This window comes from Podarcis liolepis (assembly GCF_965112155.1).
Source record: "Podarcis liolepis genome assembly, chromosome: 5".
Taxonomy (NCBI): Eukaryota; Metazoa; Chordata; class Lepidosauria; order Squamata; family Lacertidae; genus Podarcis; species Podarcis liolepis.
The window spans coordinates 88624908-88649648 of record NC_139556.1 but is presented as its reverse complement, the minus strand read 5'-3'; the positions used below and the strand labels follow the sequence as shown (position 1 = coordinate 88649648).

Sequence of the window (24741 nt, the reverse complement as noted above, 5' to 3'; positions counted from 1 at the left end):
GCCCCCTTACCTTGAGACACTGACCTTCCCATCACTACGCAGGGCCTTTGTAGAACTAAGATTTCAACAGATGCCCCTGGCATAGTGAGAGGGGAGATACCGGGGAATTGCCCATACGGATCGCAAATGTAGACATGGATGCAATCAGGTAAGAGGACCTCACACACTACCTGCTGATTTCCACCCTGTATGTGATGCCCAGAGGAAAATTTATACAGTGGTACCTCTGGGTACATTCTTAATTCATTCCAGAGGTCCGTTCTTAACTGAAACTGTTCTTAACCTGAAGCACCACTTTAGCTAATGGGGCCTCCTACTGCCGCTGTGCCGCCGCTGCACGATTTCTGTTCTCATCCTGAAGCAAAGTTCTTAACCTGAGGTACTATTTCTGGGTTAGAGGAGTCTGTAACCTGAAGCGTATGTAACCTGAAGCGTCTGTTAACCTGAGGTACCACTGTATTGCCAATTCTTAATTGGCTTCCAGGTCAATTCACACAGGAAGTGACAGTGAAACTCCTAGCAGATGAGCATTTTTATATTACACACCAGGTAGCCAAATTCGCACTGGCAGCCAAGAAGCTCCGTTCCAGCTATGTGAATGCACTTCAGTCTCAAGTCTTAATGTTGTAAATTTCTTTTTTGTGTTGTAAACTGCTAAAGGTTGCGTGTCATGATTTTAGATGAAAGTTTTCTTCTATTCTCCGTCGTCCATTGTAAAGGCCTTTTGGCTATATACAATAAAAATTGATTGATTGATTCCAGCTGTTGAACAGAGTAGACAGCCTGAGAAAAAGGCCCCCCTAAACCTGGCAGTCACCTGCCCTCTGCTGCTCTGGGTGATTCTTCTGGATATACTGTTTAAGTTTTATATTTGCAGGGTTGGAAACTGAACTCACCCTGTTTGTTGCTTTGTCCTTTTTATGATATACCCGCAAAGACCTTATCAGCGGCTGCCCCATTCCAGCGTTCCTTATACAGACAAACTGGTGCGGAAGAGATGAATTTTTGGTGGCAAGGAAAAACAGATGTATCAGCTAGGAATTTCTCTGCTTTTGTAGCAGCAACACATATGCATTTTTAAGTATCTCCTAGAGCATATGGCAAATTGTTTAGCGATAAATGATTATTCATAAGAAATGTTTTTATGTTTAATAATGTAAAGCTACTGCGATTCTGCTTGTATCACAAGCTTGCCACTTTAAGTCGGCTTGGTTCAGGAAAGGCAGCCTATAAATATTTAAAATAAATGTGTTCTACCTGCAAGTTTAAGGTTACATAGGGAATGATTATTTACCTATCATTTCAGATTGCACACATACAAACACACACATACAGTTAAACACGTGATGATGCTTTGCCCAGTTAAGAACAGTGGTGGTGAAATCCTGTGGGGTTTGTTTTGCTGTGGGTCCCTCCCCGACTTTAATAAGAAAGTAAAAGGAACAACATTATTACACTGAGGATTAACCAGCACCCCCCCCCCATACATACCATTAGAAAACTACATAAACCGCTAGACTTTTGTGAATGAAGCCGCAACATATTGAACGCTCACAAAAACAGATTTAACCATGAGCTCCTCTCCTGTTAAAATGATTTAACGCCCTAATGCAATAACAGTTCTGTTCCACTGCTCCACAAACATCTAATAGAATACCTATTAACACAGCATGGTTCAAGCCCCAGAAGGAACATCTGCTGCTATTTGCACAGTAAGCTAAATTGTCCCCAACAGGATTGCACAATACAGCACGGGATGGCATCATAATATCACCTTGGCACTAAATGCATTTTTTATATATCAAATTTCAACCCGCTAAATGCATGTGCACAGCACACAAGCACAGAGACAAGATGACTCAAAGCAGCCTACCGGGAATCTTACAATTCCATGCATTCCCCTCTCTCCAGCTTAAACAGGGCACCCACCCCCAACCAGTGTCCTCTTCCAAACAAGACCGATATGTTTTATTCAGCCACAGTTTACAGCACCTAGCACACACAAGCATGCATGCACAACTTGTGACCCGCCAAGCTGAACCATGTGTTGTTGGCTTCAAAGCCCCCACCCACCCACACTTTCTTTGTTGTTGTTGTTTAGTTGTGTCCGACTCTTCGTGACCCCATGGACCAGAGCACGCCAGGCACTCCTGTCTCCCACTGCCTCCCGCAGTTTGGACAAACTCATGTTCTTAGCTTCGAGAGCACTATCCAACCATCTCGTCCTCTGTCATCCCCTTCTCCTTGTGCCCTCCATCTTTCCCAACATCAGGGTCTTTTCCAGGGAGTCGTCTCTTCTCATGAGGTGGCCAAAGTCTTGGAGCCTCAGCTTCAGGATCCGTCCTTCCAGTGAGCACTCAGGGCTGGAGAGGTTTGGTCTTTCTTGCAGTCCACCATAATTCAAAAGCATCCATTCTTCGGCGATCAGCCTTCTTTATGGTCCAGCTCTCACTTCCATACATCACTACTGGGAAAACCATAGCTTTAACTATACGGACCTTTGTTAGCAAGGTGATGTCTCTGCTTTTTAAGATGCTGTCTAGGTTTGTCATTGTTTTTCTCCCAAGAAGCAGGTGTCTTTTAATTTCGTGGCTGCTGTCACCATCTGCAGTGATCATGGAGCCCAAGAAAGTAAAATCTCTCACTGTCTCCATTTCTTCCCCTTCTGCTTGCCAGGAGCTGATGGGACCAGTGGCCATGATCTTCGTTTTTTTGCTCACAGCATTTGCAAGCAGGAAGAATGAAAGTTATGTTTGGGTTTTTGCTGTCCTCTTAAACTTTTTTTTTTAAGGGCCTGCTGGTGGTGGCCACAGGCTATTGCATTTGGCTCGGCAGGTCACAAGCACCCGCCATATCAACCTGTTGCACGATGATGTTTGTGCCAGGCATGCTTCTTTGGGGCAAGTGTTCCAAAGACAGGAGCCCCTTTTAAAGAGAAGTCGTATTGTCTAGTCACCCCCTCCGGTTTTAAGACCATCAGGATCTCTTCCAATGCTACAATTCCATGATTCTATTAAATAACAGTATCAGGGATGAACAGCGTACATCTTAATGTCGGCTGAGATTCTTAACACAATATATACTCTAGTGCCATTTGAGTCATTTTTCTAAGTGCTCTCCTCCTGGGGATTCTTCACAGATTTGAACTTTCTGGCATTTTAATAGGATTTTCTTTCTTAACAGCAAAGTGGATAGTGCATTGTTTTCATTAACAGTAATCTAATCTGGAAGGAGACCGAGGCAAGCATTGCTGTGGTCATATCTGTCTTTTCCAAGAAGGGCTGCAGCTCAGAACTGCCTTGAGCTATTGCTGCTTCTTCTCCCTATTTTTTACTCTTTCTTTTCTTTTCCTGAGCCAACACCCCGCCCCCTGTTTCTTCCTGCACATCAATATTGGTGTGCAAACGAGCACACACACAAAATCAAATTCTTCTTCTTTTTTACAGCTTGCAGGGCTACGCATCTGATCGGAGGCATCACGAGTCAGGGTCTTCCCCCTCCCCGAGTGTCCATGACTTATAACGTTTTGCAGATTTCAGCAAGTGGGCGGGCCAGAGGGGGTGAGTGGATTGGTAAACAGTTCTGCAGAATTTGCAGCTTGCACAAGGAGCTGGGGACGAAGCTGCGTGGGCAGAGAAGAAAAGCAGCCGGGTGGACAGTGCACTTCAGAAAGCGAATCCCCAAAGTTGCACGCTGCAGTTTGTGCAAAAACAAAAGGGGCTTAACATTTCTGAGCAATAATAATAATAATAATTTATTTATACCCCATCCACTCTGGGCAGCTTCCAACAAAATACTAAAATACCATAATGCATCAAACATTAAAAACTTCCCTGAACAGGGCTGCCTTCAAATGTCTTCTAAAAGTCTGGTAGTTGTTTATCTCTGACATCTGGTGGGAGGGCGTTCCACAGAGCAGGTGCCACTACCGAGAAGGCCCTCTGCCTGGTTCCCTGTAACTTGGCTTCTCGCAGTGAGGGAACCGCCAGAAGGCCCTCAAGGCTGGACCTCAATGTCCGGGCAGAACGATGGGGGTGGAGACGCTCCTTCAGGTATACTGGACCAAGGCCATTTAGGGCTTTAAAGGTCAACACCAACACTTTGAATTGTGCTCGGAAATGTACTGGGAGCCAATGTAGGTCTTTCAAGACCGGTTTTATGTGGTCTCAGCGGCTGCTCCCAGTCACCAGTCTAGCTGCCGCATTCTGGATTAGTTGTAGTTTCCAGGTCACCTTCTAAGGTAACCCCACGTAGACTGCATTGCAGTAGTCCAAGCGGGAGATAACCAGAGCATGCACCACTCTGGCGAGACAGTCCGTGGGCAGGTAGGGTCTTAGCCTGCGTACCTGATGGAGCTGGTAAACAGCTGCCCTGGACACAGCAAGGGGGTACAGTGGTACCTCGCAAGACGAATGCCTCGCAAGATGAAAAATTCGCAAGACGAAAGAGTTTTTGGTTTTTTGAGTTGCTTCGCAAGACGAATTTCCCAATGGGCTTGCTTCGCAAGACGAAAACATCTTGCAAGTTTGTTTCCTTTTTCTTAAAACCGTTAATACCCAGGGTGCATTGCTTCGCAAGACGAAAAATTCGCAAGACGAAAAAACTCGCAGAATGAATTAATTTCGTCTTGCGAGGCACCACTGTATATATCCCTGTTATTAGGAAAAGTGAGGGTGGCCTGCCTTGAGGCAGCACATTTTATGACACAGCAACATACCCCCATTTCCCGTTTGGAAAAACAGGAACGCTTTCAATATCCCAACATTAGAGCATGCAAACACACAACTGCCCTTCACAGGAACTGACTTTGGTTGTAAAGGTTTCACAGCTTCTACCACGATGTTTGCCACTGCACAGAAACTTAAAAGCGTAAGCTATTGTGGTGTAAAGAGATTGTAATCGAGACAGTCTTGGCGCTCAGAAACACAAGCCCCTCCGGCCACATCCGGTCCATGAAGGTTTGGCCTGGCCTGGCTGGCGTTTATCAGGTAAAGCTCCTTTCCTTATCACTTTTTGTCTCTCCACCTCAGGAAACAGGTTGTCTCTGCAGTTATTAGAACAGAAGCAAGGATGGCGCACAAGCGAAGTTGAGGGAGAGGGCGAGGAACCAGTCCACGGAACAGGAGAAAACAGTCCTCAGACGGTGCCCAAGAAATATTTCAGTGGTACCTCGGGTTAGGAACTTAATTTGTTCTGGAGGTCCGTTCTTAACCTGAAACTGTTCTTAACCTGAGACACCACTTTAGCTAATGGAGCCTCCCACTGCCACCGCCGCCGCGCAATTTCTGTTCTCATCCTGAAGCAAAGGTCTTAACCCGAGGTACTATTTCTGGGTTAGTGGAGTCTGTAACCTGAAGCGTCTGTAACCCAAGGTACCACTGTAAATGCTTCCAAAGAGATAACACTGCTAGGGTGCGTACACAATATATGTTTAAAGAATCCGCCTCCCCAAACAATCCGGGGAAAGTGGTTTGGTAAGGGCGCTGGAAGTTGTAGTTCCACGAGAGGCAAACTACAGTTCCCAGGACTCTTGTGGAGAGGTGCTTTAAATGTATGGTGTGTACGCAGCCCTGGCCAGCTGCTCTTGAAAGTTTCTTGAAGGGCCATAAACCCTCCCGGGTTTATTTCTGTGCAGAAGAGACCATCTGATGAAGTGAGCTTGCACCACAACAAATCTTTCAGGGGACTTTTAGATGCCACAAAACTCTGCAGACTTTTAAGGAACAATACAGCTGACTGAGGCCCGGTCCACTGAGTGGATATCTTCCTCAGGGGCAACTTCCTTTCCTAGAAGGAATTGCTCAAGATATAATGATGACACAATCCCTGCTGACCTTTGAGGTTTATTCTCTTGGTCGCTTGTAGCATTCAAATGGAAGAACCCTGCGTGACACACCCACCCACCCCGAAACCTTATGCTTTTCATAGAATCCTAGAGTTGGACGGGACCCAAGGGTCATCTAGTCCAACCCGCTAGAATGCAGGAATCCTGGTTCTTTTGAGGAAGAGGAAAGCAAGCTGCAGGGAGCATAGATAAGGCCTGTTGCTGAATCTGCTCTGTATCATCTACCCCTGATTTAGTCCTGCAAGTGCAGGTACCAACACCTTTACAAAGGTACACAGGAGTGAGAATTCTAATGCCGCGTTAGCCATGAAGCACTATGAAGTTTAAATTCCTCACAATAAACTGACAGATGGAGATCAGCAGTGTTACTACAGTAGTTTTAGGGCTGGGTAGATGGCTGCTTATTATTGCTGTATTTTCTTATACTGCGTTTTATCTAATACCTGGGAGACCCCATTCAATTATCACCTTTAGTAGAAGTATGTTCTGTTTCTAGCAAAGACAGGGCCTTTGTGGTGGTGGCCCTCTGATCTTGGAATTCCGTCCCAAAGAAGGTACAACTGGTGCCAATGTTGCATACTTTTTGGCAACAGATGAAAACCTACCTATTTTTGTATGTTCTATTAATTTCATTTGTTCCAGACAGCTCTTTTGCTTGTTTTTTAGATTCTAATGTGTTTCTGTCTTGCTATATCTTTATTACCGGTAAGTTTATTTTCTGGTTTTTAATTTTTCGATATGCTACGAGCAAATTCCCTTTTATTCACACTTTTGTACACATACAACAAATGCACCCTGGAACCCACTTTGAGAGGGTTTTTTACCCTTAAAAAAGGCGCCTCCCAGAGATTTTGCAATTAAAAAAAATAATAAGGTGGCTGTAACGGCCGATAGGATATTTAAATGATTCTGAACCCATCAATTGCAAGTACAGTACAGTGGTACCTTGGTTTACAATCGTAACCCATTCCGGAGGTCCGTTTGTAAACCAAAACAGGTTGTAACCCAAGGCGCACTTTTGCCAATGGGGCCTCCAAAAAAAATAATAATAATTGTTCGTAATCCCCCTCCAAAATGGGTTGTAATCCAAAAAAAAGGTTGCAAACCGGGACACGCACTTCTGGGTTTGACGTGTTTGTAATCCAAAACGTATGCAAACTAAGACGCTTGCAAACCAAGGCACCACTGTATTGCAAAGCTGGAACCAGCCCTAATTCATATATATACCCAAGGCAGAGAAGGAACAGAAGGGTTGCTTATAGACCTTCTGTGTGCATTGGGCAATGATATTTTAAAACAAGGCATGCTGGCTTGAGAGCAGTACATGTGAAAAGGATCTAGGAGTCTTGGTTGACCCCAAACTTGACATGAGCCAACAGTGTGACGCGGCAGCTAAAAAAGCCAATGCAATTCTGGGCTGCATCAATAGGAGTATAGCATCTAGATCAAGGGAAGTAATAGTGCCACTGTATTCTGCTCTGGTCAGACCTCACCTGGAGTACTGTGTCCTGTTCTGGGCACCACAGTTCAAGAAGGACACTGACAAACTGGAACGTGTCCAGAGGAGGGCAACCAAAATGGTCAAAGGCCTGGAAACAATGCCTTATGAGGAACGGCTAAGGGAGCTGGGCATGTTTAGCCTGGAGAAGAGGAGGTTAAGGGGTGATATGATAGCCATGTTCAAATATATAAAAGGATGTCACATAGAGGAGGGAGAAAAGTTGTTTTCTGCTGCTCCAGAGAAGCGGACACGGAGCAATGGATCCAAAGTACAAGAAAGAAGATTCCACCTAAACATTAGGAAGAACTTCCTGACAGTAAGAGCTGTTTGACAGTGGAATTTGCTGCCAAGGAGTGTGGTGGAGTCTCCTACTTTGGAGGTCTTTAAGCAGAGGCTTGACAACCATATGTCAAGAGTCCTCTGATGGTGTTTCCTGCTTGGCAGGGGGTTGGACTCGATGGCCCTTGTGGTCTATTCCAACTCTATGATTCTATGATTCTATGCCCTGAGCCTACTGGACAGGATAGAAGACAAGTTTAAGAACAGTGAGGCTGCAATCCTATGCATGCTTACCTGGGAAGTAAGTCACTCTGAACACAGTGAGACTCCCTTAGAAATAGACATACTGTACAGTGGTACCTCGGGTTAAGAACTTAATTCGTTCTGAAGGTCCGTCCTTAACCTGAAACTGTTCTTAACCTGAAGCACCACTTAAGCTAATGGGGCCTCCCACTGCCGCCGCGCCGCCGAAGCACGATTTCTGTTCTCATCCTGAAGCAAAGTTCTTAACCCGAGGTACTATTTCTGGGTTAGCGGAGTCTGTAACCTGAAGCGTATGCAACCCGAGGTACCACTGTATACAGAATTGTGCTAGTACTGCAGGCATAAATCTTAGACAAGAAACGGTTGGCAGCAGGTGGAACAAGCCATCATCCCAGAGAGACCTCCTCCTCGTCATTTCACCTTCTCTCAAGGTGGCATTTTAAAAGCAAGGAGCGCCTCTATACGCAACACCTTTATTCTGTGATAACACCTTCCACAGCTACACAACTATAACATGCAAGAGCTTCCTTGCAAGAAGAAGAAGAAGAAGAAGAAGAAGAAGAAGAAGAAGAAGAAGAAGAAGAAGAAGAAGAAGAAGGCTGGCTTTTAAAAACAAAGTATTTCCTAGTCGTCTTGCCAGTGCATGACACCAGTTTGCAAGCACTCCCCTCCTGAACTCTACAGATGACTCAGTGGAAACAAGCATATGAAAATCTTGCCGTCATCTGACCCCCGGCATCGGAACAAACCTCTCACCTTTTTTGCTAAGAGTCGCAAACTGTTGTCCCAACTATGATCAAACAGATGGGTTTTCCAACAGTCTGAATCCACTCTGAATAAAACTGTTTCACTCAGAAAAATCTCCTGAACTAACAGCGCAGGAGAACCCCTTTTTCGCCCCGAGGGCCACCTCCCAGGGAGCATATTCCAGCGGTGGCCGGGCAAGAGGCAAAAAGAAGGCGGAGCAACAACGAATCTGAGCGTTACTTACAATCGTAGAATTGCAAAGTTGAAAGGGTGTCCAAGGGTCATCTAGTCTAACCCCCTGCAATGCGGGAATCCTTTGCCCAATGTGTGGCTTGAACCCATGACCCTGAGATGATGAGTCCAAGCTAGTGTCTACAACCCTCTCTCCATCCATGCAACCCTGAGGCATTATCAGGGTTCCACGGACACAGGGGGTCAGACTAGATGACCCTTGGGCCCTCCCCACCCGACAATTCTAGGATTCCAGCCAGGCCAAAACACGCAGGGAAGACACGAAGCAAGGCGAGTGATTGGTGTGACATTCTTGCTCTATAGCTTTAAAACAACAGAATATAATCCACAGTGGGTCTGCTATTCCCAATCAGAACGTGGGGCGCTTTTCCTGAAACTTCTGCTCGTCTAAAGTGGAGGGTTCAAAAATTTATGTTCAATTCCCCAATAAAGGACTTTTCCTCCACTGCCCATATTCCCTCAAAATATGCAGCTGCAGGGGCCAAGGAAGTCTGCAGAGTACTGTAATTTAACAGCGCTATAATGGGATTTAAGAGACATTCTTCCCGAAGCAGCTTGCAAAATGCACAATGAGTTACCATTTGAGCACGTCTACTTCGGGTGACACTGTGGGTTAAACCACAGAGCCTAGGACTTGCTGATCAGAAGGTCGGCCGTTCGAATCCCCGCGGCGGGGTGAGCTCCCGTTGCTCAGTCCCCGCTCCTGCCAACCTAGCAGTTTGAAAGCACGTCAAAGTGCAAGTAGATAAATAGGTACCACTCCAGCGGGAAGGTAAACGGTTTCCGTGCGCTGCTCTGGTTCGCCAGAAGCAGCTTAGTCATGCTGGCCACATGACCCAGAAGCTGTACGCCAGCTGCCTTGGCCAATAAAGCGAGATGAGCGCTGCAACCCCAAAGTCGGCCACGACTGGACCTAATGGTCAGGGGTCCCTTTACCTTTACCTTGCAAGACTACCAAAAGCCATCACAGGAACAACAACCCACATCATGCCATTTCTGCAGCTTGATTGACCATGAGCCATAGCAGCTGAAGGTCGGGTGGACTTCTGGTGTGTGCAACGTGTCTGTTCTATTAACTGCAGCTAAAGGTCACTGGTCCAAATCTCTCTAGGCCTTGATACCAACAGTACCTTTACCCGATCTAGAAATCTATTTTTATCTGCTTTGTTATACGATGAGCTTCTAGGTCTCTTCCCTTTTTCTCCCCCTGCCATTTTCCCATTCCAACTAAACACCAATCCCACAATGACGACCGCAGAGTCTCACCACCAAACCATGGTTTACTGTTGCATCTTAATTCAGCAACCTTGGCATGTCACTGACCCTCGCTTTTTGTCCCCCCTAGAAGCGAGACTGATCTAATTCACAGTACCACTGAGGGCAACCGCCATTAAGGACTGTAAGCCGCACTTTTCCATTTGCACAGTATTATATAGCTAGAAAGTAGTAAATGTCACTTCGCTGTGACGGTTAAAGTGTATGCACACAAGCACATATACCACACCCCACCCCCAGTTTCTTTGAGATCAGCAGCACTGCCAAAATCAAATTCTTGTCGGTTTTTGTCCAACAGCAGTTCCTAGGCAGTGGGAACGAGCCAGTAAAATCTGCCCAGCTTGCCAAGAAAACAACGACTGCTATACTACAAACAGACTCAGGTAAACATTGGTTCTCTCCAACTCCTGAGGCCCAAAGGAGCTTATAGGACAGAGATCGCCAATATGACATCCATGGGTGCTTGAGTGGCTTTAAAAAGCCTTCCTTGTCCCCTCCCCACAGAAAACAGGCCTGAAAGAAGCATTCCACCGTTCTGGTGTATTCTGGATTTCTGCATTACTATGTTACCGTCATTTATGTCTCATTTCCACACACAGCCTAGCCTGGTACAAGGAATTCTCTCACAGTGGGACCAAGACCCACCTGCTGGGTCCTGAGAGCTCTGGAAGTCGATTGCAAGAACTGAAATTTGAGTGCTGACTAACTTTAAGAGGCTTTCAGAAACACAGAAATGCATCCAGTACCAGAAGAAATTAATAATAATAATAATAATAATAATAATTTATACCCCTCCCATCTGACTGGGTTGCCCCAGCCCCTCTGGGCAGCTTCCAATATAAACTACATAAATTGAAAAGTGGCATTCATTTTAAATTATCATGCGACATTTTCCAATTTATATCATAATGCTGCTACTTGAAGATTAGCCCTATGTCACGAGCGTAGTCCTATTAATCTAATACAGCAAAGACGCATGGATGCTTGTTGCGGCACCCTGTTGGGGCTTAAGCTTTAACGGACAGAGTTTCAGACACCCTATTAGCAAAATCGCAGAACAAACACACTCGGAACAGCCGTTCTAATCTTTAAAAACCTCTGACACTACACAGGTGAGCAATTCATCCTTGCAAATCGTTGCCTTCAGTGCAATGTCCTTAGAAAACTCTGCTTCCCTGAGGAAGGCAGCAAACTGCACGGTTCTTCCCACCGGACTTCACCGACTCCATTTACACACACACTTTGTTTGCTCCGACTGCAATAAACTGTATGTCCCACCAATTCCCATTAAACCTGCATCGCTGATACACACCCGGATCCTATATAAACCAATCACTTAAGCTTTACACCTCCTTGAAGCATTTTGCTGCCTGGAGCAGACATCCCACCAAATTTCTAGGACCAGCATTTAAAAGCCTTGAGCTGCGCCATTCAGACCCCGGTTTGCCAAGGAACAATTTCAGCACCTGGGTGCTTCAGAGGATATTCTAGGACTGAGCACACCTTTCAACGCACGTTGGGCAGCCTCACGCTGGTTCGGCATCAGAATGCGCCAATCTTCCCCTGCAAACTCCATTCTGTCTTTTGCAGGATCTTGTTCGCAAGACCAGCCAGGAATCATAGAATCATAGAGTTGGAAGAGACCACAAGGGCCATCGAGTCCAACCCCCTGCCAAGCAGGAAACACCATCAGAGCACTCCTGACATATGGTTGTCAAGCCTCTGCTTAAAGACCTCCAAAGGAGACTCCACCACACTCCTTGGCAGCAAATTCCACTGTCAAACAGCTCTTACTGTCAGGAAGTTCTTCCTAATGTTTAGGTGGAATCTTCTTTCTTGTAGTTTGGATCCATTGCTCCGTGTCCGCTTCTCTGGAGCAGCAGAAAACAACCTTTCTCCCTCCTCTATGTGACATCCTTTTATATATTTGAACATGGCTATCATATCACCCCTTAACCTCCTCTTCTCCAGGCTAAACATGCCCAGCTCCCTTAGCCGTTCCTCAGAAGGCATCGTTTCCAGGCCTTTGACCATTTTGGTTGCCCTCCTCTGGACACGTTCCAGTTTGTCAGTGTCCTTCTTGAACTGTGGTGCCCAGAACTGGACACAGTACTCCAGGTGAGGTCTGACCAGAGCAGAATACAGTGGCACTATTACTTCCCTTGATCTAGATGCTATACTCCTATTGATGAGGCCCAGAATTGCATTGGCCCCAACTTTCCCCAGAAAAGCTGGAAAGCCATTGCTATCAAAAACAAGCAACCCATCAAGAATATCTCCAGCACCAACCCCCCTTAAAATGAACACAGCTTTCATGGAAGGAAATGCACCCATGCCCAGCTATCTCTCATTCATTTAATGCACATTTAATTCACAAGAAGTTCCTGGGAGGTGGTGCCCAGCACAGAACTCACTGTTTACAGCAGAACTGACTTCTATATAAATGTGCTTTCAGCTGCTGCTTGAATGTTTTCTCCTGGGTGGTGTTACAAATTCAAGAACAAATGCACTTTAAAGCCATCTTTCTTTCTCGCCATCCGGTACTCTGAAGAATTTACTGCTCCCGCACATAAGACACATAGACAGCAGCTTCTTAAAAAGGAAAAGGGGAAAAAAGCCATCCACCAAATTCCGGGGAGTAAGAAAGAGAGAATGTTGAAAGACTTTATCTGTTTTCAAATACAGGGACATTCCTGCCTGTAGATGGCCTGTTATCATTGTATATCTATCAGCTCCTATTTCCCCTTTGTTGTTTGAAAAGCTCCTCTCTTCCCACATACCTTTGGTCTCTAGGGGCAGATCGCACAGTGACACTAAACCTCAGCCATAAACAAGCAAGCTTTTGATACGCTAGACTCCTATTAGAAAGAATTCTATATAGCTGGTACAACGTGAGAGAGAACTTGAAAAAATGAGTGCCAGGATTTCTGTCAAGGTTTTTCACAACCCTGCATTACTGCTGAGATGGAGATGTCCAACACAGCTCATATACCATTTCTGCTCAGTTAGAGAGAGAGGAAATTCCAAGGTAAATTGTGGCTTTTATTCAGTAAGTTCTAGTCCCATACTAAATGAATGGCAAAACTTTTGCAGGCTTTCGTATTTTGGACTCCCCCCCCCCTTTTACCTTCCCTACGGACCTGCCACTTAACTTAAAAATTATGTCTAGTTTAGGCTTTTAACTTTCAAAATGACTTTGGCACACATTAAGAAAAATAAGCATTACACAATACTCGTTTTGCACAATTACGAACAACTGGGTAATGACAATATGGCAAGGCAAATGTTTACAGAGGGAAAGCATTAATCACGTAATAGGTACAATTAAACAACCCATTTGCTCCGTTAAATGTTTAGGTTTCTAATAAGATTTTAATGAGAACTCTCCCCAGCGAAGTCTCCTATCAATACCTTGATAGGCATTTCCTGATGCAAGCGACATCTTTTCAGATGTTACTTTCCACACAGATCACAGCACAACCACCAGTTTTACTGAAATAAATGGATTTCACATCCAAGTCATGAGTTTAGGATCATCGATGCCAAGCTACAATCTACCAGAACAATGACTCATGAATTCCTATGAATTCTGAGTAGGAGTTGCAGTGTTCTGTTACTGCTGTCGTTCCTCAAACCTGGAACATTTCCCCCTTCTACTCCCTTCATCGGAACTTCCCTTCGAAATAACCACAACCCAGTATCCCTCATGGTGCAAAAAGTAATATATCAAAATCTTCAATATCCACAAAATATGCCTTAAACTGAGAACATGCATTTTAACCACTTAATGTTAAAAACAACAGAAACACAGTTCACTCCAACTCTCAAAACTAGCAGGTATAGCCAGTGGTATTTCAGACTTTCTCCTTTCAGCATCAACTCATCTACAGAGACATCTCTGCATGTTGTAGAAGGCATGCATGTTCCCTGTACACATAGCTCTCTGGCGAAGTCTGTTGAGCATCACCAATCCCTTCCATCAGAGATGAGAAAGTTGTAGCTCTTAGGATCTCCCTCCATCCTTGATCTGTGCTGGCCATGCCGACAGTGACTGACAACCGAATTGTCCTTCTCATCCTTTCCTGTTTTTTTGCAAACAGACACAGAACGTTATTGCTTAACTCGCGTGTCATAACTGTGGCTTCCCTTATCAACTGGGAGATGGAAGCGGGCAAATTTCTCAATGAATAGGTAGAATGGGTAGAATACTACCTGAACGTTCTGCCTTGTATCTCTGGATCAAACAGGCCTAGCAACTTTTTTTAAAGGAATATATCCTGAGAATCCTGACCAGATAATGGCATAAATGGGCTACTATGCCAGAATCCATGCACAGCAGAGGAAACAAATCATTTAAATGAATGGTATAACTTATCTCTGGCAAACTGTGCTAGCTTGCAAAACAACTACAAGACGTAAAAGGTTCACTATGGCAACTGATTTTGCAGGGGGGAGGTGCTGTTTTTTTCCACATTTATGAATCAGCAGAACAGAGGAGGAGGTGGCCTGCCACCCACTTATGGCAACCTCTGAAAAGGGCCACTGGATTAATGAAGGATAATGTCTTCAAAGAACAGGCGAGTTATTCATTACGGATGCCTCTTTGCATATAGCTTCTGCCATCTCTGCGTCATGTGATGCTATTTGTTTATTTGCTTCCTTACTCTGACATTTATAAAATACTTGCTCAAAAATATGAACAAGTGGTGCACAAGTCCAACTATATGCAAAACGTGACTGAAATACAAAAAAGCCCCACAATTAAAAATCAAATATGCACAAAAAGCATCATGCAAAACAAAGGTAAAGACTGAATTGTGTGTCTGCACAGGCTTGCTGAAACAAAGAAGTATTCAGCAGGCCTATAAAACAGTACAGTGAGGCAGGGAACTAAGGACAACAGGCAGGGAGTTCCAGAGATCATGTGCTGGCACACTAAAATATTGGCTTCATTGAGTAGATGCTAAAAATACACATTAGAAGAAACTGACCTATCCCAGCTAGATGGCAGCCCTACTACCAAACTCCTTTGCCCTCCTGTAAGATGTGCCAAGAGGAAACCCCAGTTCTAAAATACTAAGAGTAGAGTCTCAAAAAAGAGCAACGGTGTCCCTTAGGCACACCCACAAAACTACCGTATTTACTCGAATGTCATGCACACCTTTTTTGTCCAAATTATGTTGCGGAAATCAGGGTGCAATTCGACGGCGCATTTACATTCACCACCGAATTCTTCCCCCCCCCCTTTTTTTTGGTTTCAAGATTTTGAAAACCGAGGTGCGCATGAGATTCGATGGCACATTACATTCGAGTAAATACAATACTCCGAATTTGACCGAACGCCACCGCTCATCTGGCCTCCATAAAGCAGGACATTTATGCCTGCAGTTCAGCCTATAAACATTTCAGGTATGGGCTTGGAAAATTTTATAAAAGAAATGTCTCATCACTATCCCAGCAATGACCTCAGATCGGTGGATGAGCTCACCCATTTTAAAAATGGCAAGTGATTCAGTTTCCATGAGAGACCAGACATGAGCTATGTTCGAAGCGCAAGCTATCCAACCACACTAGTTATTGGACTGATTATGCATAGAACTTCTGGATTGCTCTCTGTAGCTTTCTGCCAGGAGAGGACTGTGACCAAGAAGACGATGGCGCAGGCAAGAAGGAACATCAACAACACTGCCCAGAAAATACTGTCAGAAACCATCTTGTTCTCTTGGGAGAGGAAAGACTTCCATGATTCCACTATCTTCATCATAATTATTTAGCCAGAAAAACCTAGAAATAATAAGCAAGCAGATACTGTGCTAAAGCAATCCAAATTCAAGTTGAATTCTGTGATGCATGGATTCCTCTTCTGCTTTTAAAAACATAGGAAGTTGCCTCCTGCAGGTCTAGTCACTGATGCGTCAAGAACAAACCTCGGTTTACAGCTCATGGTTCGTCTGGATTGAGACAAACCACAGACTTGGATGACACGCTATGCCAAACCATGGTGTAGAGCATAGCAGTAGCAGCAAAGGTGATGCAAACAATCCACAATCTCCTCTCCAGGAGCCTGCCTACTTGAGCTGAGCCAACTGAGCCAGTGTATTTAAAGCAGGGGTCTGCAAGGTTTACCTCGCCTGGGCCAGTTCACTCCAGCGGAGATCCCTCCATGGGTCGGATCGTGCCCACGATTTCCAGCGTCTGCATCTGCGCAAATGCAATTTCCGGTGCCGCAGAAGCAAGTCCCCACTGTGACGGTTTAGCGCAGCGTGTGGGGACTTGCCAAGCAGGCGGCTCAGAGGCCGGTTAAACGACCCCCCTGGGCCACTTGTGGCACATGGGCCTTAGGTTGCCGACCCCTGATTTAAAGAATGGAAAGCTATTATGCCAAATATCTAATTGCCTCAGGAACACAAGAGTCACACTAGCTACAGGTGCACAAGACAGGCTCTTTTTTTGAAGCAGTCGTCCGATTCCCTTTTATAATCGTGCACTTTATAGCCCAAGACTAGGAAAGCCTGTTTTTAATTGCTAGGGGAGCTGTGGTGTAAAAATTAAATACTCACTTAAAAGCAAATCAAACTAGGGTTCATTATCTTTAGCCATCAATTTCTAATCTGTGCATTGTCCATACGACAATGAGGAAAGGCTGGCTGTTATCTTCTGAAATTAACATGGCTTTCCCACAAACCAGAGTACTGAGAGGGGTTTTGAAATTTGCTGAGTGCAGCAAAACAGTTCTTATTGGCAGTAGCTCAGTGGCTGGACGTCGGCTGTGAATGCAGAAGATCCCGGCTTCAGCCTTCAGGTAGGGGTGGGAATGTCCCTTGGCTAAAATCCCGGTAGGCAACACTAAGATAGATGCACCCGTGGTCTTTCTTTAAAGCTTCATATGGTCAATAAATGACAAAGTAAACCTTCCTTTAAACCAAAACATGAAGGGAAATTGAAATGGAATGCATTCAGTCAAGGAATGATGAGCAAGGTATGGGGAAGAGGTAATTTCTACCCTAGGCACCACATTTTTAGGTGCCTGGATATTTTCCCTAGCCTTTGATTACTACTTCATACGATATAAATACACACTCAAGCCTTGTTAAGCTCTTTGGCCTTGTCTCTGCCCGGTATCATTTCGGCTACTTGTTTACATTGAACCGCCCCCAGGAGAAAAGCAAGGAAGAGGATGAGACCCACAAACCCCATTTCACTTGGCCTTGTTGTTAGCCGCTTTGAGACTCCTTAGGGTAGTGATAAAGTGGGATATCAAATCCAACCTCTTCTTCTTCTTCATCTCAGAAGCTATGTGCATGACAAGGGATGGTATGCCCTTATGGCAAATAAAAAAATGAACTTCCTAATGAATAATTGGAAAAGTTCCCTGAGCTTACAAGCTTTAGTGGAGTGAATTAGACAGCTTTTTCTGCCCCGTGCAAAATAAATTAAACAACAGCACCATTACAGGAATGATTCTGCGAAGCAGCCACCCACAAGTATTATGGGAGAATATTCTAACGATGACAATATGCCACTTTTTATTATTATTATTATTTTAATCAAAACACCACCTGTCTGCCTCCCACAAATATGCTTCCTGGGGTCCACTCAAGAGCTGACTCATCTGCAAGTTCCCACCCCCCAGCCCCAGAATCCACCTTTTTGGAAATAATAATAACAATCCACAGAACAGTCTTCTCCCTGCCCAAGAAAATGAATGTCCATTTCCTACTCCCAATTCTTCCTACGAAGAGGAAAATAGTCATTAGCACTCCCATCATCCCTAGCTAACAGGACCAGTGGTCAGGGATGATGGGAGTTGTAGTCCCAAAAACATCTGGAGGGCCAAGTCTGCCTATGCCTGCCTAAGAACATGGCTGGTAAACTAAGGCCCAGGGGCCAGATGCGGCCCAATTGCCTTCTAAATCTGGCCCGCGGACGGTCCAGGAATCAGCGTGTTTTTACATGAGTAGAATGTGCGCTTTTATTTAAAATGCATCTCTGGGTTATTTGTGGGGCATAGGAATTCGTTCATTTTTTTTTTCAAAATATAGTCCGGCCCCCCACAAGGCCTGAGGGACAGTGGACCGGCCCCCTGCTGAAAAAGTTTGCTGACCCCGCCTAAGAGGAAACGGGGTTGAAAGGGAGAACCTGGTAGAGAATCCGTGTTTCACAGGCCTCAGTCCTTCATATATCTGTAAAACAGGATTTATTTATTTTTCATATGGAAGAACACTCAGTAACACTGCTGCCCCCTCGCCCAGCAACAGTATGAAGACCAAAGCCATAAGAAAAAAGTCAGGCCACAAACATCAACAACTGGTCACAGCTAGACATTTAAATCAGTGTCATTTTATCACGCATAGGTTCCCTCAAAGAATCATGGGAACTGTAGTTGTCTAAGGGCACCGGGACTTAGCTCTGCAAGGAGCAAACTACAGTTCCCAGGAGTATCTGGAGGAAGCTGTGACTGCTAAAGTGATATAAATGTGTTTTAAACAGGTGGTGCCCAGGATCATCTGAGAAAAAACTTTGCCTTTTTGGCTTCATCCTACTTCATCCTAGTGTAATTACACCAGATTCCCTCCATTTCCTGCTTCTTGTTGCAACTGCACTTCCCATACCCCTCTGAAATGAACGGAAGGCTTGAAAAAGATGCTCTGTCTGAAGAAACACGGTCCGTTTAGCAGCGATTTCCCCATTCCTTCTGAGGCAGGCAGATTATCTTATCCCCACAGTCACTCAGCAAAGTCAGGATTTGAATTCACTTCCAGGCCCAACTCTACACCTACGGGGCAACAAATCTTTAAGCGAATCCCCTGGTGCGCAGACGACACTGAGGCTAAACAGTGAGGAACTGCAAAGCGCACTAAGTAGAGGCCTCTCTCTCCGGTAGGAAGGAAATCAGTGGTAAAAATTCCAAACATTCCAAGCTGCACCTAGAATTACCACTTCTACATGAGAGATCAGTGCTGAGCAGACATGATACAAAGGAGATGGTTGGGGAAGCTCTTTAGGATTGGCACAGTGCATACTTTGCATCCAGAAAGATTTGGGTTCAACGCCCCCCCCCAAAAAACCTCCAACCTGCAACCCCAGAAAGATGTAGCAGCCAGCTGGCCTTCCAACTGACAGCCTGATCCCAGGTGAGTCACGACAGCACCGGCACTCCTATACAAAAATATACTGTAAAAAAACGAAAGAAATTGGTCCCCAAAGGCATGTTTGGTTTGTAGGTGGGTCGTAGGTCTGAAAATGCCAAAGACTGCAAAGCTCAATGGTCTGACTCAATACAAGCCAGCCACACACTTCTGCAGCCAGAGTAATCAGTTCCAAACACCATTTCCCCCAGGTTTCAAACAGCCCCCCCTCCACAATTTTTTTTTTTGAGAAGCACATTCTTGACACTTGAGTCTTCTCTTCCTCCTCCACCTCCGCCCCCTCCTTTGCCTTCCTCTTCCATCCCACAGACAAGATCTCAACTGTACAAACGCCAGAAGATAACTGCTGGCGGAAAAGAAAAGAAAAATGAGAGAAAAAAGGGGTGCAATTAAAAGATTCTGCCTTCAGAGAAAGCGCTCCCCCCCCAACTCTTTGGACTCGGTCCGAGCGAATTTCTCTTTGACGGAATGGCAAAGCACATCATCAGAGGAGCAAAAATAAATAAAAGTAAGAGCTAATTAAGTGAAATGTTTTAAAGGATGGGGAGGGAGGGAGGAGCAAGAGTTTTTGCTTCGCAAAGTTTTTCTTCTCCTCCTCCCCTCCTTCTTCCAGCGTTCCATTTCCTGGTAATGTGCCATTTTGTTCGAAGGGGGTGGGTGGCGGTAGGAGAAGAGAGCGTCTGGCACGGGAAATCAAAAGTTTCCAGATATATTTTTTTTTAATTTCCCCCCTCCTTTCTCCGCCCCCCCGCTCCGTTTGCCAGTGGCGTCAGCGAGGAAGGGAGGGGCCTGGTGGGAGGACGGGCTGGAGGAGAGACGTCTGCGTGTGTCTCGGTCTCTTTTCTCCAACGTGCCCCCTGGATCCAGACATTTTGGAAAGGCTTCGGCTCGCCTTCCCAAAGCGCAAAAATTAATAGCAAACACCGTGGGGGGGGGACCGGGTAACCTCTGGCTGCGTTGCAACTACAGGAAGGAGCAGCAGCAGCGCTGACTGGTTTGCCTCCACCTGAAGGGTATCAAAACCTCCTCCCTCCGAGGCATCATCCAGAAGGGGGCTGCGAGGCAATGCGGGACGCTGGCGCGCAGCAGAGGAACCCCGGGCCAAACCTTCGCCTTTGCGCGGGCCGGATTCCATTCCCCCGTCTGGCCCTCCCCGCTTTACTCACGCGCAACACAACCCCCCCCCGTCGTTGGCAGGGAGGGGCACAGTTTGCATTCACGAACGAACATATAAGATCCCATATGGAGACAAGGAAAATCCCATTTTTACGGGGGTTGGGTGTGTTGTTGATTTTTATTTTCTGCACTGAAACCTGCGTTGCTTTGTTGCTTTTAAAAATATATATATATATATATTAAATAATGCGATCCTTTAAGTTTGATGTGGATTGAGGGCAAGCCGGGAGGCCGGAGATGGAAGCCGCTGTTTAAAGCACACGATAGGAAGTGCGCCCAAGCAAAAGGGCGGGCAGCCGGGCAGAAAAGGCAGCGGCGAGGAGCCTGTCTGGATTGCTAGGTTATGATGGTGTGTCTGTCTCCCTCTCTCGCCTTCCCAGTAAAAAAAATAAAAATGCACACACACACACGAAATCGTATTGCAGCTCCAGCACTCAGGCTGGCTCCCTTACAGATGGGCTCCGGCACCAGCAGCAAACCGTTTTCTTCCCTCCTCCATTCCACGCAACCAGACCCACAAAATATATATATCAGGCGCCCGCGTCTCCGCCGCTAACCCTTTGCATCCAAGGCCTCGTTCCCAAGCCAAATTCCAGGAAATGGGCGGGGGGGGGGGAGAGCGAGAGAAGGAATGGACTTCTCCTGCCACTCTGAATTTGCAACGGCGAGAAAATCGGTGCCCAACCAAGAGCACCCGGAGAGAAACGCATTCCCCCCCCCCTCCAAAAGAGTCTACTTCGCATTCTCTTCTTGTTTCCCCCACCCCAGCAAACATTTATCTCCAATCCCCTAAATAAAAAGAACTGAGCAAGCCGTGAGACCCTAGTTGCTCCTTCCAGAGAGTTTGCGTAGGCAAGGACCCGAAAGTACTGGAAAAAATAGTGGTGTAACTTAAACGAGGAGTAATTGGGCAATGAGGCGGCGAGGGAGAGAGGGGCGCACGGATCGGAGAGATCCTAAGGCGCCGGGAAAGGAGCAAACTGGAGAGAGAAAACCCAAAACTTTCCGGAGATCCCTCATTGCCCCTTCTCTCCGGGGAGCCTTTGCCCCCCCCCACTTTACTCCCCACCGCCTTCCCGATCCCGACCCCCAAGGCAAGCCCAGGCTAGACGCATCCTTTTGAGCACACACACCGTTCACACTCGGGGAGTTTCCACTTCGGAAACAAAAGGAATCCGGATTGGGAAGAGGCGTGGGGGGGGGCGTAGCAAAACCCACTCGGAGTAGTAAAAGGCAGAGAGGTGTGGGGGGGGGAGAGAAGCTCCAGTATTTCCGAGTTATATTAAACTCGGCGTCTTAATTTTTTTAATTGCAATCAGAATACAAGCCCCGGAGCGAATCTTTTCTTTGCATTTGCAAACCGGGGCGGGAGGGGAGGGAAATCCGCCTCTCGCTTGGCATTTTCTAGCCTGGGGGGGATTGATACGGGGGGGGGGGTGGGAAGGAGAGAAAGACGCCTAATAAGAGCAGCCTTTTCGCTTACCTTGTGTTGGAAACGGGGGCTCGGGGGTGCTGTCTTGGAGAGAATGGCCCTGCTCGTTCTTCGGAAGAGGGAGGCGGGCGGGCAAGTCCGGTAAATCCCCGGGCTGTGTGGCTGGGCGGGCAGGCGAGCGAGCTGGAATAACTACCAGTAGGGTTTGGTGGGGGATTCCGCCATGTCAATGATGTCGGACCACATGGGGATTTGTGACCAGCCCACATACCATACAGTCTGGATTAGAAGCTACTGTGGGAAAGGAGAGGGGGAGGGGAAAAAAGAAATCAGCTGAGGAGGGAGGCGGGCGCAGAAAAACCAGAGCCTGGAGGAGGAAAAGGAGAGGGGGGGAGAGAGGGGGGGAAGAGGCACTTTGCAAATTTATTAACCGCCTTGCGTTAAAAAATAAAGCACGGAGTGCTCCCTTTATTTCTTTTTTCCCCCTCCAGCAAGACTGAGGAGTTAAAAAAAATTATAGTAAAATGATGATGCTAGGAGCAAGCGGGTCTACCCAGACTGCCATCTCAACACACTTTGCTCAAGAGTAAACCCTACTGGGACACACTTTGCAGAGCCTTACTGAACTTGGGGAAGGGCGCTTGCCTGCAAATGAGCATTCATAGGATGGGGTTGAAATGCTACGCGCCCTTTCCTGGAGAGTCACCTCACCAGCATCGCTGGACTCGCTTGCTCTCGAGTAAGAGCGCGCAGGTCCGAGCTGCATGCCAATGCAATCTTTTTTTTCCTTTTTTGAGGGAGGTTTCTCAGTCTGTACAAGCGTGCATTGGATCAGACTGCGAAGAAGAGGAGGGAGGCTGAAGGGGGCGCCTCTGAACACACGCCCCCCCCGCATTCTCCCAGGATGCGCTAATTCATTCCTCTCCCATTCATCCGCCGCACACCCCACACCCCGTTTGCGGTTTGTTACCCCGCAATAATCCCCCTCGAGGGCACATAAAACAAAATCAATTAATAACAGTTTAGTTATGCTGTGCCTTAACATTAATCTCACCCGCCCATCCATGCTGGAGACAGAACGAGGATACAGAATAATTGCCCCAACAACTGCAAGTTGAAAACCAAATTGGTCATTTCTTCCAAAATAACACAAGAGTTTTGTGTGTGTAGCGCAGCAATCTTAGTTATGCCTGTTCATTCACTATGTTCAAAGAAAAAGTTTATTCTCAACTGGAAGTATGGATTGGGTAGCATATTTTATTTTTAAAAAACCCATAAGTGGGAGTTTTTAACAATGCCATCCTATACACTCAGAAGTAAGTCCTACTGAGTTCAATGTGGCTTACTTCAGTATAAGTGGATACAGAATTCCTGCGTTTTTAAAAAAACCCATGACTCAGTATATATGGAATGTCTGCAATGCTCCTGTTATATAGTTTTTTATTTGAAATTAAAAGAAACTGCAACATAGTGTGTTTGTTCTTAACCATACTCTTTTAAATAATAAATAAAAAAGCTGTCCTGAGACGTCACCCCTCCTGCTCCCAGATGTGTGGGGGTGGGACTGGGACAGTTTCCTGGAAAAGGCACTCTGAACATGCTTAGGAGCAGCCCTCTTATCCCAGCACATCCCAGCTGTGCCTTGGCATTCGGAACAGTGTCCAGGAGGCCTGTAACATCCACCAACAAAATAATATGAAGCAGCTGTTACATTGGTCTGACACAATGGAAGTCTGTCCACACTCTCATCCCATGCAAACAACTGGGAGCCATATGAAAATGGGCATTTCAAAAGGTTTCGAAACCAGTTTGGCTCCCCATGCAAAATACAAACACAGATTGGGGGTGTTTTTGTTTTGTTTTAAGGTTGCCATTTCCACTGCTTGTGAGAAGCCAAATCCACACACTTTCTGAAGGGCATGCGCACTTTGAGTGAGATGAATCTCATGAAGAAGGATACCAGAACCCACAGAAATTCATGCCATAGTAACGCAAAGGTTCACGCCATCTTGTATTTATTAGTACTGCAATATCCTTTGTTGGTTTTTTGCTGCGACCGACTCACATGGCTTGGGTGCCCCTCAGGCAAATTATATAATCACACAGATCTTTATTTTAAATTTGTTGTTTTTTAAATGAGTGTTGTGGAAGGTGTCAGCACGTGAAAGTGAATGCAGGAATATTTTAACTCTGGCCTGAGGAAAAGCCCGCCATGCAAATTTGAAACTTTGCATGCTTTCCCCCCCAACAGAAGATAAGCAATTGCAGTATTTTGTCTCACCTATTGATATGTCCTATCTAGCACCAATGCAGCAAAACCACAGAGCAGCACCTAGATCAAAGGACTGTGTATCCTCCATGTGTCTGTTGTTAGCACACAACTCGACACAGAAATCAAAAGCATTCTCAAAACCTCAACTTCCTCCTCGTTTCATATATCAAATTGTTAACGGAGCAAGTTTTCTGAAGTTTCAAATTAATCAAAGGATAAAGAAATGAGTAAGTTCCTAGCCATCACATAAAAAACTTTTAAGAAGTCTCTGGATGAGATCCCAGAACCCAGACTGGAGGGCGGGGATTATGACCTCCATTACTCAGAGAGCGAGGTCACAGTGACTTGTGCGCAGCTGACTTTCTCTTCCTTTTGCCTGGCAAAAGAAAGAAAAAAATAAGCCACTTACACAACAGGCAGATTTTCCAGCCTTCACCTTTCAATCAGATTACATAATTTACAAAGGAAAGAGATTGAAAATTTGGCTTGGCACAATTTATACATGTGCCCTAAGGGACGTGGGTGGCACTGTGGGTTAAACCACAGAGC

The 24741-nt window shown here is 45.8% G+C and overlaps 1 protein-coding gene across 2 annotated transcripts in view; it reads right to left on the bottom strand.

Moving 5' to 3' along the window:
• Positions 1 to 24741, bottom strand: part of FNDC3B (fibronectin type III domain containing 3B) — a 282861-nt gene that overhangs the window by 247136 nt on the left and 10984 nt on the right. Inside the window, exon 1 of one of the 2 annotated variants that reach the window (XM_083503927.1) lies at positions 21972 to 22212. The exons of the other annotated variant lie outside the window; for it this stretch is intronic. The gene's annotated coding sequence lies outside the window, so the exon portion shown is untranslated. Of the gene's footprint in view, positions 1 to 21971; positions 22213 to 24741 lie in introns of those variants that run through there. 2 annotated transcript variants of the gene reach the window in all.